The sequence below is a fragment of the Acromyrmex echinatior genome, chromosome 3 (assembly GCF_024713525.1).
Source record: "Acromyrmex echinatior isolate Ae372 chromosome 3, ASM2471352v2, whole genome shotgun sequence".
Classification (NCBI taxonomy): domain Eukaryota; kingdom Metazoa; phylum Arthropoda; class Insecta; order Hymenoptera; family Formicidae; genus Acromyrmex; species Acromyrmex echinatior.
This window is the reverse complement of record NC_141854.1, coordinates 13,279,145-13,293,296: the sequence shown is the minus strand read 5'-3', so window position 1 is coordinate 13,293,296 and position 14,152 is coordinate 13,279,145. Positions and strand designations below refer to the sequence as shown.

The 14,152-nt window shown below is 27.8% G+C and overlaps 1 protein-coding gene across 1 annotated transcript in view; it reads right to left on the bottom strand.

Moving 5' to 3' along the window:
- Nucleotides 1-311: 311 nt before the first annotated feature.
- LOC105153215 (uncharacterized) overlaps nucleotides 312-14,152 on the bottom strand; it is a 258,749-nt gene continuing 244,908 nt past the window's right edge. The window contains exon 11 of the mRNA XM_087404953.1: nucleotides 312-9,596. The gene's annotated coding sequence lies outside the window, so the exon portion shown is untranslated. The remainder of the gene's footprint in view (nucleotides 9,597-14,152) is intronic.

Here is a 14,152-nt window from a genome sequence, read left to right as displayed (position 1 = left end):
TTCTTTATTCGGTAAAATTATTTCTGAATTTTATATTCAATTTGTAATATAAAACTCTTCGTACTTATTTTATTTATAAACAAGCAGAATATAATTTGGACAAGACTTATAGAAAAATAATTAAATATTTTTATGTCAAAATAATAAAAATTAGCTTTTAAGATTTTCTTGAAAAAATTATGTTTGTTTAGTAATAATCATCAGATAATATAAAGTTTAATTCATTTAATAAATAATTCAGCAATTTATTTAATTAAAATTGATATCTTTTGCTTGACATCGGGATAAAGTATTTCTCAGTACACAGGTGCTTGTGCTTCCAAACTGTTTATTTAATAACTCACAATTGCTTTACATATACAGCTTTGAAGTGAGCGCGCTCCATTTAGGCGCGATTAATTCTCGATTCATAATTTACAGCAGTGATGTAAGTGCGAGAAGACCTTATTGTATTAATCAAGTCTTAATCATTATTGAAGTATGGCTTTATATATAAACAGCTATACAACTTACAGCTAATTAATATCATTTCTTTACACGACTGGTTCGAGCAACATGCCAGGTTCATATCGCTTTATCCACGTTGCATATTATTTACACACACGATTAAAAACAAACACTAATCATAAATTATTTTTGTCATGTACAATATTTCATATATCTGATTATATTCATGGTTCATTGTGTATAAACAATTGATTGTACCGAAATTAAATATAATATAATTTGTAATTTCAATGCATATTTTAATATAATTAATAATTTCTACAGTTCCTACATAAATAATTCTATACAATAACAGTTTGATCAATAACAGGTGATAAAATATTATTTACATAAATGACTGAACAATAATTTTCAAAATACTATTTATTATTTAATTTTGAAAAGTACTACAAACATTTTCCATTTCTGTTCTAAATTTAAGTAATAATCATTCTGTTAAACTTTAATGAATACAATTTTATATCTACATCTGCAGTATTTTCTGCATTTCAATGTTTCACAAACAATTTGGCAAATAAAAATATTCATATAAATAAATATTGCAACATTAAAATCCTACATTACATCTTTACATACTTTTAAAATTTTCAAAGAGTATCTTATGATCTGGTGATATTTAAAGGTGCGTTCCGTTTTACGCATGATGTGCGTGATGTATCATTTTATTCTTTTTTTAATATTCAGTAAACAAGGATGAAATGATACATCAAATGTGCATCATATGTAAAACGAAACGCATTCTAACATTATCTGGAAAATTAAAATAAATCATAGCTTGAAAACACGATTTGTTCGATTATAATTAAGTCATATCGTTCGGATTAAAAATAAGTTATACAGCATTTACCAGAGTAATCATGTAAAGACGCAAAGATGTGTGTCGTAAAAGATATCAGAACGAATCTCAGCGAATCTTCATCGCAACTCCGCTTTAATTCTGTCGTAAAGTTTCCGGGACGCGAACATGGTCTCCATTATTACACGGAACATCCTGTTTACGAAGATCGCTCGCTCTGAGTATAGTACAACTTCTGTTGATATGACCGTTCGCAATAGCGAACCCATATGCCGCTCGTACGAAAACTTGGTCGACAGACGTCGACTTCTGCACCAACATAATTGAGAATTGAAAATTTTAGTGCCGTCGCGACGAACGAGATCAAATTGAACAAAAATGCATTTTACAAATTCGCATCCGGTTTATTGAAGTTGTTTGTTGCCATTTGTTTTACAAAAATAGATTACAATTATTAGCTAAGTAATAATCTGCTCTAATTTTAAATAATAGAAATGATAATTGTAATTCGATTTTTAATTATTATTACTTTAAAAATTTGAATATTAAAATTACATTGTTATAAGAATGTAATATAAATAAAGTAAAAGATAATAAATTTTAATAATTTAAATTGATATCCTTTTTATTTAATTTTAATGTTAGTTAATTAATAATTTTAACAATTCTATTTTAATGTCTCACTCATATTAAAAATTTCTACATTTTAAAAAATTTATTAATTATAAAATTTATATCCAATCTCTTAATAGATTGCTTTGTAAAATTTTATTTGTTTCAATTTTCTCTTGCTTTTTTAAAAAGTTAGAAGCTATATATATATTTTGAGCTATATGCATGCCTGTCGCAGCATTTTACACGTTTCTGATAAATGCAATACGTTTCAATCCGTTCTTCAATTTAGCGCTTTTCGGTTGCGCTGACGAAAACTTGATTCTACAACTAAAATTTGTCTCGCGAGAGATATTTGAGAAATGCGATTGGCGCAGGTCGAGTTACGAAGCCACGGGAAGAATGTGCAATTGCAGTGGGTCAAAAAATGACCTGAATCGGGTAGTCCGACGCATTGGAGCAAGCTTGACGATCGGACCGCGCCGTTTAAACTTCGTCAGTCGGTCGGATTTTTTTACACGCTACAGAAGTAGAGCATGCGAGGTAAAAACCGGATACGTAGCCACCGGAACTGCAGGATTTATCACAACTGCGCATACGCATGGTCCGCTCTCGAGAGCTGTGCAAACTCAGAATTTTACACGATTGAGCTGTCTGCGTAGCTTTAAAAATTTTCAATAGCAATTTCTATAAAATCTTTTATGCTCTCAACCATTTTTTCTTTTTTAGACTTTAATGACTTTTGCAAAGTAAATATAATATATATTAATTCAATGTACATTAAGAAGAACTATAAACCAAGTGCACCAAGTTCATTTGGTTTGTAGTCCTTCTATATGAATTTAATTAATTAATTATTTGAACCATTCACATCATGCATTTTATAGTATATATTTATAGTATGTTGTAGTCGACAGCTGCTATTGCCATGTAAAGTATTCCGTAAAATAGTTTATGTCACACTAAATATTATACAAAACGTAACGTATTACAAAAATCGACAATACAAAAATTCTCTGAAATAAACAATTAAAATTTAATAACAATTAATATTTTTTATAATCTTTAATATTAATATTATGTCTTCAATATATCATATTTTAGATATAACGTAATTTCCATAATTTGTCATTGATAACTATTTATTTAATTGATTAATCCAATCAGTTTCCAACTGTCCATCAAAAGGTAAATCAATTTTCATAATCACTCGCAAATGATTGATTGATAACTTAAACTAAAATTACACCAGTTGTATTATTCAAATTTAATTAAATTTGTTGATTGACAACTAGCACAGAGACAATCAAATAAATCTTTGTAAACAATCTTGACATAATTTCATCAACAGAAGATGCCTTCTAAATTTTCACTTCAATCCAAGCTTCAAATCGTTCTATGCAATCGTTCTAAATTTTGAAATATGTACTAATATTGTTTAAACTTTGTACATTAGTCTAATAAACTTTTTTTTATTGCAATTTGTCCAGAGAAATGAACAGAAAAAGATAAAAGAGAAAAAGAAGAGATCATCCATTGATCATGAAATTCGTTTTACAGTAAACCGACGAACTGCGAAATAGCTGAAATTTCCTTGATCCAAATTGGCTCACGAGTTCTGTCTTTTTTTCTCTCTTAGCCATTTTTCTTTCATCTTTGGAGTTATGTGTTAAGCGGATATTGCAGTATAATGTGTGATCGATTTAAGTACAAAGCAAACTCATCGTCGTGGTACTGTAAATGTGAATAAAATTCCCCAGTTTCAAACTTTTTCAATTAAAGCATTCCTTACTGATGACAGGAATATTTAATCTGACTTTCTGATGAGAAATAACCTGTAGAGTTTTTAAGTTTTAAATTAAGTTTTTTTGACAAATAGTTTTTGTTTAAATAGTTACAATTGTATCCAGACTATTCAAATAATACACGCGCGCGATAGATCCAAAATAATATATTTAATGCAATTTAAGTTATAATCTGTATCTGTTACATCACAAAATTAATGTGTTGCATTAAATATTGTAATATTGTAAAATGTAATAGAATACAACTTCTTTAGTTTAATTTGGCGAACGTTTTGTTCTCATTATCCATTATTTTCTAATAATAATCTTTTTTTAAATTTAATATTTAGTAATAATCTTTTTTCTTTGTCCGATCGCGTGATGGATATTCCTTTGTATAAGATATTAAGTATTTCTTAGCCCATTTATTTTAATATTTTTAATTAATATTCCACAAAATGACAACAACAGCAAGAATTAAGAATAATCTTCATATATTTTTCATCTATTGTATGATTCTTCAAAAGACATTCGAATACTACAACTATAAATGTTCCTTTTAACATATGAAGATTAATTATACACATCCTTGATCTTTCTTCTGTAGCACAGACGTCGTATGCATGTACTCGTACATGTGAAATTCATTTTATATGTATTATACAAACGGCCGTACGACAGTGTTAGGCACGATTGGTACATTTGGCTGATATTATGGCAGTGTGTGAAATGATAGTTGATAAGGATGATATAGGATTCAGAGCGTTACCGGTGATAAGAGAGGATCGACTGCGACTCGTATCAGGATTCCTCGTCACGAAACGATTAATCCTTACAACCTCTATAAAGTAATCCTATCGAGTAATTAGATCTTAGGAAATCTGATAAGATCAACATTATATTCAGCTAGCAGCTTGCCTACAATTAATGAAGTTATTTACATGGCATATCTGTTCAAACGTTTTAGAATCAATTCAGGCTGTATAAAAAATAAAAATTTGAATAATGTTGTTCAACAAAATAAAAAAAATCTTGCAATATCAATTTTATCATATCAAAGAAGTAAATTTTATTCTGAAAGAACTAAAAAAATAAAGTATTAAATTCTAACACTTTTATTATAAACGTTTTAAATTCATGTTTATTTTAAAATATTATAAAACATGATAATTTTATATATTTTGCGATATAGAGTTGTGTTATAATTAATAAGCTTTGAATCACTGTTTTTACTTATAGAAATAACAAATTTTAAAGTGGCATATTCTCTTTCAAAATATAACATGAGCAATTCTCATCGAGAATTTATATTTTTAATTTCGATTTTACAAGTTTGTGACCAATAATTTTAATCAGTCCTTCGCATTTTGAATAAATTGTGCTTCAAGAATTTTTATCTCAGTGAAGTTTGACTTATATAATAAAACTTTTATAACAATAACAGGATTTTAACTGCACTTTAATTAGCGATACGAGACGTTCTGTCGAAATACAATATTATCTAGTGGCAGTAATAAATTCGACAGAATTTCTCTCCGTGCGGTTTTTTAACATCGGTGAAAAGTTATATTCTGACATGTCATTAAATTCCGATACCTATTTTCGATAGATAAGTCTAATTAATCTATTTCCCGATGAATTCTGAGATTAATGGATGAGAAGAAGTACCGATCGTGCCTAATAATAATATTCGTGGTATATATTTGTATTACGAATCTCTGTTCCTTGCACGTTGCTCGTAACCTTACCTGACGTATCAGAAAAGATTTACGAATTACAGCGGCTCGAAATGGTTATTACTTTCGCCACTTCATAAATCTTCAATCGATCTCGTTAGTATCTCACTCCTCGGCAAAATATTTAATAAGATAACAAGAAGAAACGCCATATTTACATATAAAAATATATCTTATCGTGATTGATCGATGGATCTATGTATAATATACATATATATATTATACGAATATAGATAAAACTTCTCTTAACATACGCCGCGATTCGTTTGATACGTTTCCATACATCACAATTTTCTTGGTAATCCGATGTAATTATGGTAAGCAATGTATGTAATACCACAGAAGTGGAATGGTCCAATCTGGAGAATGTTCAATATTATTTGCTTCTTGATTTTGCTATAAACTTCTAAACTGCAGTCTTTTTATTAGACCATATCATTCATGATATTGTTCATCATGTTTATTAAAGGACTTGAAAACAAAATTATAAATATTTAATTAGGTTTTATACATACAGTGTAAAGTTAATTGTTTATGGAAAAGACACTTCTAAATATATATGTGTATTCTATGATAATTATATGATGTATTAAATACACAAAATCTTAAACAATTAAAATAATTCGTTTTGTAATTGTTATTAAAATTAATACCTACAATTATATTGCAAAAATTTTAAAGAATTAATTAATTCAAAAATTAAAAATTAAAAATTATTTAATTCATTCTCTATTCAATTATCTTTCGAAGATTCTAAAAACTTAAAATCATAGATCCCTATTTAAATTGTTATTTCAATAGCAATTTTCAGAAATAATTATTATAAAATAATTTGCATCACTTGACAGCATTAACTATATAAAAACGGGTCGATTATTTTCTTATATCTCTATCATCTTTGGACATGCTGACGGTCTTATGAACAAAACGCTTTATAAAGAAGAATGGATTCTGAATGCAATTAAATATTCCGTAAATATACAAGAGGCTACATGCCTCGCCTATTTGTGTGGAAAATTGCATGACTTTCCGTTAACTAGGTCGAGCGTTCGGTTGCTCTTAGCAAACAAGTAGCGAATCCTTGTTGGCACTTACGTCAATACATACCGCGAATATTGGATCTGCTTTGAATAGTATAGAAATACGCCGTAAAGTAACTAACAGAAAAAAAAGAAAAGAGGACTTTCGCGGTACTTCCTCGATAAGAAGAAGCATCTTCCTCGGCTAAGTCCAAATTGGACCTATCCTCTTCCATATTTCGTACATGGTGTCCTGAACGCGCTGCATGCGAAAATACTTTCCTTTTCAGAATACTGCAAGTACTATACGAATATGTTACGCGATGTATGTATGCTTGCAGAAGACTAGCAAGATATTTATTTCTCTGTTTATATTTTATTTTTCCTTGAAAAATTTTCTATATCATTTATTATTATAATTTAATTTTCAAAAAGTTTCAAGATAGAAATTTAAGATCTTGTATTTAAAAAATTAATAAAAGAAGAAACTTGATATGGCATAATAATAACTATATATTATAAATGTTATAAATTTTATTAATGCATTAAAAATGTGATTAGTCTGTTTCTTCAAACATATTTGAAGTGCAAATTTAATCAAATCATTTAATAACATTTTAGTAATAAATCAAATATATAAAAGTATAAACTTTAATATATTTGATAATAAATTTTAATACTTTTATTCAATCAAATAATTTACCTTTCTCATAATTTTTTTTACAGCTATCAATTGTGAAAATTGAATCTATTATATACCTTCAGGACACCCTATACAATTGTATCAGTCCAAATATCTCTTCGGGGTCGTTCGTCGGATTCCATCTATTATCTGGAAGTTATAACAAGGTTGTTTTACTAAGTTTATTCGGTCTTGTCATGCAGACCGTTCATTAGTTTCGCTTGCGTTTCTTCGCATGTAACTCGTTCGGCTCCTGTTTCATGCTCTTTTTCACCCTTTTGCTTCGCTCTTGCACAATGTGATGTGGCGAATGGTGCAATTAATTCACGGTAGTATTTTGATAAAAACACTTCTGAGCTGGGAGTTTCGTAAAATAAAATTGCAAGATGGAATAATAGAGACAGAGGGAGAGAGGGGGGGGAAGGAGAGAGAGAAAAAGAGATAGGAAAAGAAAAAGAAAATGGCACAGAGAATCTTCGGACACATGGCATTCTCAATTATTGATTGAGGTATGATAAGTAAATCTGCGTAAATCAATAATCGCGTTTCTTATCTGCTTCTGATATTTAAATCGCAAAAGAATTCTTTATTTCTCAAGAAGTAATCGTGCAAGTTATGTTAATCAAAGAATAAGAGAAATATTAGTTAATTAAATAATTAATTTTTTGTCATATAATTTTTTAAGAGAGAAAGTGTATTTTATCTTACAATTTAAAATTTAAAAAAAGAAAAAATAGAAAATTAGATATTGACATAAAAAGGTAAAATTATTATGAGAAAATTATTATCTACTGGGATATAAAAATATTTGTAAATTCATATATTCTTTTTTCCTTTTTAAAAATTTTTATCTTTTTTAAAACGAGAATATAAATTTTTTAGCTTCTTATGAAAATGTAATAAATTGTATCCTTATTAAATTTATTAATTCACTAATTAATACTGAAATTTCTTAAAGTTCATATGTTTTAAAGCAACAAAGTATTTTGTATTACAAATCAGAAACAATAATCAGAAAAATATATTCCAATTTTTCTACAAAATTTTATAAACACATGATGTATAAATAATAGATTTAACACAAAAATTTCAGTATTTATTATTTTAATGTTCTGTGTAAATTTCCACGTTAGTCAGAAATGTTTTATTTTCCGTTTGATTCTCGAAAATTAAAAAACGGAGCATATAATATAATGATTTAATTGGAATTAAACAATTTAATCAGTAGAAAATAGTGGATTGTTGTTTGCCGTTAATTATTTTTTATGTCATTTTACTATTGTATATAAAGTTCCTTTCACCACAGAAGTCTTTCTCTGCAAAACGTGCCGAGTTTCCTGTCGTGATATTTGCTGATACTCAGCACTGTCCTACTTGTCTTTTCTTTTCTGAAATAATGCTTACAATAAAAACTAACGTGATGTATACAGTAAAAATCTCAGGTGAATATTTTCTCGAATGAAGAAAGTATTTTATGATCTAAACATAACATAGTACTCCAAATTAATTCACGTAGGTCGTATTAGTTCAAGCTTACAAATTAAAAAGCATAATGAATTTTGATGGAACATATAATTATATATATGTATATTAAATAGTAAGAGAGAATATTTAAAAAATTCATATTACTTAAGAAAATTTATGTATCATACACAATTTGTTCAGTACTTTAACATTGTACTTTGTAATAATTGAACTTACAATAAACCTTGAATTATTATTATTACAACATTTTTAACAATATAACAGCGTACTTCGCGTTTAGAATATCATGAAAAGAAATTCATCTCACTGGGATGACACCATAGCTTCTGTGAAAATAAAAATTTGCTTCGTAAGAAGAGCTCTTTCGTAGATAAAGTTTCTGGAGGATCATATATTGTGCAATCTGCCATTGGCTTCACCATCACAGCATCCGCCTTAGCTTATCAACACGTGAATATTCCTCACCATTAGACAGCGATGAGCAAAGAACGACGAAATCTTCGCACAGTTTTTCTTGATTTATCTTGATGAAAGTAAATTAATAATCTGTACACTAGTGGCCCACTTTAGTAAATTTTTGTTTCAATAAAGATTCTTCTATCCGCCATCCTTCCGAGATCCTTGAGAGTGCCCATCTTAATTTTCATCCATTGTTCAACTCACATCGGAATCATCACTACGAGTTTTCAATTTTCGAACTCTTGGAAATTACGTACTTGCACGAAACATGCGTCTTGCACCACTAACATTGCAACGCGAAAAATCGTATGTTTATTGATTGGTACTGTAGAAACAAGTTCTAATCACGCGATGCATTTTTACATGCATCGGCTGATCACCAATTGAAGTGATAATGAGTAATACGATGAAGAATATACAATCACAGTTGCATCGTTGCATCTGTCCATGCTCGTCAAAAATTTTCCTGATCTGTGAATGCATCCGGATTGAGAATTCAGAAGTTATTGAAGTAATCTGTAACAAAACGATAGATTTGTGTTTTTATTATTAAATAAGATATGCCAGAAATACTAAAATTATTCAAATCAATAAAAAAAATAAATATAATTTATATTGTCCACTTAATTCTTAATTGATTATTCTCTTATAATTATACATACATATTTAATATATAAATATTTTTTTTTTTCGAAAAGAATTAAGCAAATCAAAATAATGTTAATAATAAAACTTAATTATATTATACTATTTACAAACAACACAATTATTATAATATAATTAAATATGAACGGCGTCATTTTTTTTTATGGATAAACTTTTTTATCAATTTAAAGCTAATGTTTCTTGAGTAAATGAATAAATAAAAAAAAATATCGGAATATTCTAACAGTGAGTAACTTGTAAGTATATAATTCCATGCCTTCTTTTTATTTGTAAATTTTTAACACTATTCTTATAAACAAGATTTAAGAGTAAAAGTTTCAATAATAAAAATATATAAATAACGTACACAATAAAATCTATTATTTATATGAAATTTCATTTTTATAAAGTCAATTTTAATAATTTACGACATAAGAAGTATCAATAGCGTGACATTTTCTTTGTAAGAAAATTAAATTTGAAGCTTGATAAAAAATCTATGCATAAAAACAGATATGGTAATATTTAAATGGGTTGCATGGTGTAGCTTTTAGAAGAAACACCATTTTACACACACACAGTGTATCGCTTACTCCATCTTCGCCTATCTTGCGATGCAATCATTTGCTTCCCCCCAGGTACAAACCGTGTGCTCCGGGCGAACCTTCGTGAGAAAAAAAAAAGGTCATATTACCATAGTCTGGCTCGGCGCATTTGACTCACAGAAAAGGTTATTTCCCTTATCCGTTCCCTTTGCCGGAGATTCGGTCGCGAAAACCGCTGTTTACGCGATCGATGGTAATGTGGGTGCGAGGATGTTACCTATATTTGCTCACATGGTGGATGCGAATTACGTATTAGGATGGCGAGAGGGTGGCGGTGGATGAGTAGCGCTGTATAGTTTAAGTACGTTTCATTTGAATATATTAATTATTCATTTTACATGCCGTGTGGAAACCGCGTATCGCGTTAATCTTTGCACGATTACCGAATATGTCGAGCACGATTTTGCGCCGATCACGATTCATCGCTTGCATTTATGCGTGATAAAATAATTTGCACAACGTCGATAGTAAATTGATGTTCCAATTAATGACTTTGATTAATCCTTATATTCATGATTATTTCTTTTTGGAGAACCGCCTTATGATTACATTTATTTCGAAAATAATAAAAATTATCAGATAATATATCGTATACTTACAAATATCGTCAGTAAAAATAAATTATAAAATTTGAAGAGATGGATGAGTCATAGCCTTCGAACAAAATTATGTCCACCCTATTAATACTTCATGTACAATATATATATATATATAATATTGATCAACATTTGTGATTTATAGTATAGTAATCGATCATTGTATATTAATTTCAATTCATAGTTAATAAATGTACATCCAGAGGTACATACAGAAATACAATCTCCACTATTCTATATTATAATTATCTGCTGATTATGTGTCTGTAGTGTACTACTGTAAACAAGTAGGTTATCAATATTCGTATATCAAGCCATCGCATTATAGATTGCTTTAAGACGATGTATGATGATGATATTAACGAATCTGTTTATCAAAAAATCTATACTCATATACAGTTTTATTTATATATAATATTTTGTTAGTTATTATGTGGGTTTAGTTCTTTTGTGCATCTATTTTATGTAAATTATTTTTCACAATAAAGCGATATGTAACATATATATCGCTTCTTTACTTCGAAAGTGATATTTAAAAAATATGATCTTTTAATTATTACTATAAATGAATTAAGTAACATGAGGTCTGTTTATGTGCTTGAAATCTTCAAAAACTTTTGCACTAAAAATGAAAAATATACATATTCGGACACTAAAGAGAAAAAAAGCGAAGATACTTAATGCAAAAAGTGCAAATAACGCGAATAGATCTATGATAGGGTAAACATTACACTATAATCATTAAAAACAAACTAAACTTTATAAAAAAAAAACATAACGTTACAATTATAAAAGAGTGATTTTTTAAGAATTGTGAAAGAAAAATGACAAAAATGACATTTGATCATATTAAAAAATATTCTTTTTGCTGATATTATTTGATTAGCGAATAATTTTCTATTAAGTTGAAAAATAATTTTTTTTTCCTTTTCTGGGAAATTTAAATTTTTTTATTAGATCGCTTTTGAAATAAGAAAGTTATATAATGATTGATATATAAATTAAGTAAATTTCACATAATATGAAAACAGAATATCTGTATAAAACTAATTACGCGAGTTATCGAATCTATAAAAAATATAATACCTAATTAATAATTTTATTTTTATGTGTTTTTTTATTGGTACAATTTCCCGATTCACGCAAATATCAAATAATTATAAATGCTTGCCAGAATGAAAAGAAACGAATCAATTAATGTAACTTCATTTTTCAATTTAAATTTCATGTATAAATTTCAATGAATATTTGCGTTCATTTAAATATTATTAAATATGACATTATTATCTACATTATTATCTACATTAAAGAGTGAAATTTTTTAACATGAAAGATAATTCGAGATTGAATAGGTTAATAAGCTTTACAAGCAATTTCAGCGTTCCATTCTTCGTGGTTCATCGATGCGTCACTACCGTTATGCCACATCGCTGAAGATCGCTTGCAAAATAAGTTGCTCATATATCTACAATATCCACACAGGTGGAAACCATTTTTGCACACCGCGCTGGTGAAAATAATATTTCCGCGAACAAACGCACACATCACCTTTCTGCGTCGGAGAAAATAATACTGATGGGACAAAAATAAATTTCGATTAGCTGTGTTACTGGAACAAGAGGGAAAAAAGGTTGTGGTTCCACACGGAAATGCCGATTGCTGCGACAGATAGGGTGAACAGCTCGCAGTCCGCAGTGTATAATAGATATTTAAATCCTGCGGTTTGCGAAAGCCGATGCGTTGCGGCTCACAGTACTGAATATCGATATTATTTCATTTTACTACAGCGTGAGTGTGAGCGGAAATAGGAATGAGATTACTGGTGACAATGTTACACAGGTTGCCCTACAAGCCATCATATATCTTTTAATAACAAATTGTTACAAATGTTAATTAAAGTTATATATATATAAAACATTACAAATATGTGATTATATTGAGTTAAATTATATCAAATAAAATTTTTAAGAAATTAGATTTTCAAAGTATGTGATTAATTATTGTTTTACTTAATTATTTCCTGAATTACAATATATTATTTTGAAAAAATATGTAACTGGTCCTGATTACGTTAAAGTAGCGAAAAAATTGACCGATAAATAAGAAATTAACTTATTTCGTTATATTTCTACAATATGAATGTTGTTTGAAATTTCTCAAAGCATGTATCAGTAGAAGCAGAGAGATTTGAAGAGATCTGCAATGTTTGTACGTAGCAAAATATACATTATATTACGTGTACATATACATAGAGTATATAGTACCAGCTAGACGCGTTCCATATTCTACATTTGCAAAAATTGCTACCGTTCCATGGTTAAACGAGACGATAAACAAATATATAAAGTAGTTACATCGTGAAATATATATATTGTGTATATACGTTAATATTGATATTTTTAATATTGATGTTTTTATTGATATCGTATAAAAGTATGATGCATAAAATTATATCGACTGTTAAAATTTTAAAAAATATTCGAATTCTCTTCGATGTAAGAAACGTTTTCGTAACATTATTTTTATCATATAGATTAATTATTAGGTGTTGGAATTAATTCGTAGCGTTTTACAAGTGATGGGAAGTACTTTCATTAATGTATTTTTTAATGCTCATGTGAAATAAATAACATTCTTTCATTAAAAACGCTACGAATTAATTCCAACACCTAATAAAATTTTTGTTTTATGACTTTATGTATGTACACTTAAGATAATCTGATTAAAAATTAAAAAATATATATTAATATTATTATAATGTTGTAAACTTATAAAAAAGCACATAATGATTAGTTTGGCTTATATGTTTTATTTATTGCTGATTTTTTACATTATTGTACATTTAAAAAGTAATAATAATCTTATGTTAGATAAATATATGACTATTAGATAAATAAATATTTAACATGGCTTTTATAATTATAATGTCACGTTTTGTAATTTATTTATAAAATCAATCATTATTTTTTGTGACCTTATTTTTAATGTACAATAGAGATATAATTTTTAAAACTTTTTAAAGATATAGAAAAAGATATGTTTAATAAAATATTCTAAATATAATTACATAATAATAATTTAATGTTTATGAAGTATGCTACACTGTATATTGTATATTAATATAATAATATTAATAATATTATAATTAATTTTTAATTTTGATAACATTATGCATCAGCGATGTAATTAATGTACAAGTAGTTAAAACTCACCCGATATACCTAAA